General features: G+C 38.6%; 1 pseudogene; it reads left to right on the top strand.

The window, feature by feature from the left end:
- Positions 1 to 978: 978 nt before the first annotated feature.
- LOC101446153 (splicing factor 45 pseudogene) lies at positions 979 to 2,611 on the top strand (annotated as a pseudogene).
- Positions 2,612 to 3,242: the final 631 nt, after the last annotated feature.

Here is a 3,242-nt window from a genome sequence, read left to right as displayed (position 1 = left end):
AGATGAGCAGATACAGATAGCACACAACAAATGAATAGAGAGAACAGACAGCAAGTGCAAACAATAAGGGGGATAGTAATGAATAAATAAAAGAAATCTTAAAAAAAGTAGTGGGGCCTCTCAACCACATCAATATCTATAGTATAATGTTTTGGATTATAATGGGAAATTGTACAATGAATCAGAAAGAACAAAGAGAATATAGAGTCAGATCTGAGTTCTAGGGTCAGATCTTCCATCATCTAACTCTGTGGCATTGGTCAAAATCATTTAACCTACAGTCCTCAATTTTTGAAACAGAAATTTGAAGGGATTCTATCAGAGCAATCTTTCCAGTTTTATGTCTTATGGAACACTATCAGATAACAAACACTGTTTATTTCTTAAGTTCATTACTTACCTTTATTCAAGAATGATTTACGGAATGCCTGCTATGTGCTAGGAAGATAAACAAGATTTGAATAATCCTGAATGCAGCATGAAGAGAAGAGAAAAAGAAAAGCAGAAAATACGGAAGAGAAGAAATGTGGAAATACAATAAGAAAGTCTAAATGCTGGACTACCAAAATGAGAAAAAAGAATGAGTCAGAGGCAATAATTGAAAAGATTATACCTGAGGATTTTCAAGAATTGATCAGACACCACTCTAGTGATTTAAGAGAACTAGTGGATCCCAAATAGAATTATTTTTTTAAAAATAGCAACTAAACACAACAAAGAAAATTCATAAACAAAACCAGAAAAAAAATGCCAGAGCACAACCCGAAGGATTAGGTTAGTCAGATGACTTCTCAATACATCAATGGAATACTGAAGACAGTGGAATGATACCTTAAAGTAATAAAAGAAAATAAATGCCCAAGTAGAAGTCTATATATATCCAGTGAGATATCTTTCAAGAATGGAGTCTAGGTGCTCCCACTTCTCAGTCTCATGGAGAAAGTCAGCCAAGTGGGCCAGCATTAAACTGAAAAGAAGATGTCCTTGTATGATGACCTGTGAGTGGAGACCAGTGATTCAAAAACAGAAGGCTGGTCCAAAAACTTCAAACTCCTGCATTTCACCTTCAGGCAAAGAAGGCAGCTCTCACTCAAGCAAAGAGTCAAAGGACAAAATAGTATAATCCTTGGTTCAGTGATTGATCTAAAGCAGGGTGGCTCTTCAGATGACTGGCAAATTGTGGACACACCACCCCATGTAGCAGCTGGGCTAAAGGATCCTGTTCCCTGTGGATTTTCCACAGAAGTTTTGATTCCCTTGGCTGATGAATATGATCCAATGTTTCCTAATGATTATAAGAAAGTAGTGAAATGCCAAAGAATGACAAAGACCGCGGACGTTGGAAAGACAAAAGAAATAGAAGAAAGAGAAAAAAAGGCATAAAAACAGACATGAAGCTAGTGGGTTTTCAAGGTGACCAGATCCAGATTCTGATGAAGATGAAGATTATGAGTGAGAAAGAAGAAGTATGGGTGGAGCTGCCATCATACCACCTACTTCTCTTGTAGAGAAAGACAGAGCTACCCTAGGATTTTCCTTATGAAGAGGATTCAAGAACTAGTCACAGCCTTCCAAAGCTGCTATTTCTCCCCCAGTGTATGATGAACAAGACAGACCCAGGGAAGCAGATTTGGCCCAATGGATATGGTGTCTACGTACCACATGAGAGGTCCAAGGTTCAAACCCAAGGCCTCCTGACCCATGTGATGAGCTGGCCCATGCGCAGGCTGATGTGCACAAGGAGTGCCATGCCACTCAGGGGTGTCCCCCACATAAGAGAGCCCCACGTTCAAGGAGTGTGCCCCGTAAGGAGAGCCACCAGGTGCGAAAAAAGTGCAGCCTGCCCAGGAATAGCGCCACACACATGGAGAGCTGACACAGCAAGATGGCACAAGAAAAAGAGACACAGATTCTGGGTGCCGCGGACAAGATTACAGAAGAACATGCAGCAAATGGACACAGAGAGCAGACAACGGGGGGGGGGGGGGTTAAGGGGGAGGGAAGGATGGGAGGTAGAGGGGCAAGGAAGGGGGAGAAATAAATTAAAAAATAAATCTTAAAAAAAAAAAAAAAAGATCCAGGTCTCCCACGGGGCCTAGCAACTCCTTTCTTGCTAATATGGGTGGCACAGTAGCACATAAAATCATGCAGAAGTATGGCTTTGGAGAAGGCCAGGGTCTAGGGAAGCATGAGCAAGGCCTGTGCACTGCATTGTTAGTAGAGAACACAAGCAAGCAAGGAAGCAAGATCATTATCAGTGATGCAGCAGAGAAAGATGCATCCAAGAAGTATGATTCAAATCCATTGACTGAAATACTTAAGTGTCCTACTAAAGTGGCCCTACTTAGGAACGTGGTTAGTGCAGGAGAGGTAGATGAAAACTTGGAAGTTGAAAACAAGGAAGAATGAAAACTATGGCAAAGTTGGAAAATGTATAATATTTGAAATTTCTGGTGCCCCTAATGATGAAGCAGTACAAATTTTTTTAGAATCTGAGAGAGTTGAATCAGCAATTAAAGCTGTTGTTGATCTGAATGGGAAGTATTTTGGTGGACAGGTAGTGAAAGCAGGTTTCTACAATTTGGATAAATTTAGTGTCTTGATTTGGTAGAACAAGTTTGATTTTATAAACCCAGAGCCACAGCACAAGTCATCTTTGATGATCCTTAAATGACCTGCAGACTGAGCAAAGAAGAAAAGGTAGCATCCTCCTGGCTATTGGACTCTGAGACTCTTGGAAGGACTCCTAAGATATATGTTGATTTATCCCTTTTTTATTTTCTGGTTTTTCTAATATCGTATAAAAATCATTAAAAAAAAAAAAAGGAATGGAATCTAAATAAAGACATTTATAGTCTTGTGAAAGGTCATCACCAGAAAACCCTCATTAAAGAGTGAATGAAAGGAGGTACTTCAGGCAGAAGAAAAGTGATTACAGGTATGGGATTTGAAATAAAATGAGCTAATATTAAAGAGCATAGATTGCATAAGCAGTTTTTTAAATGTCAATTAGGTTTTTCTTAATATAAACTTTAAAAAAAACACAATAACCTAAGTTTTGACAATAACTTATATTACCGAAAGGTCAAGGTTTTGAATGATTTTAAACTTTGGTAAGTTAAGTACATATGGAAAAATTCTGGGATAACCAGTAAAACAAAAGAAACAGAGCACATAACTTTCAAACTAGTATACAAAAAATTGAAGATAAAAATTACTTATTCAGTCATGAATTACAGGCA

This window comes from Dasypus novemcinctus, chromosome 2, assembly GCF_030445035.2.
Source record: "Dasypus novemcinctus isolate mDasNov1 chromosome 2, mDasNov1.1.hap2, whole genome shotgun sequence".
In the NCBI taxonomy this organism is placed as follows: Eukaryota; Metazoa; Chordata; class Mammalia; order Cingulata; family Dasypodidae; genus Dasypus; species Dasypus novemcinctus.
The sequence above is the reverse complement of the archived record's forward strand: the minus strand, read 5'-3'. Positions and strand labels throughout refer to the sequence as shown.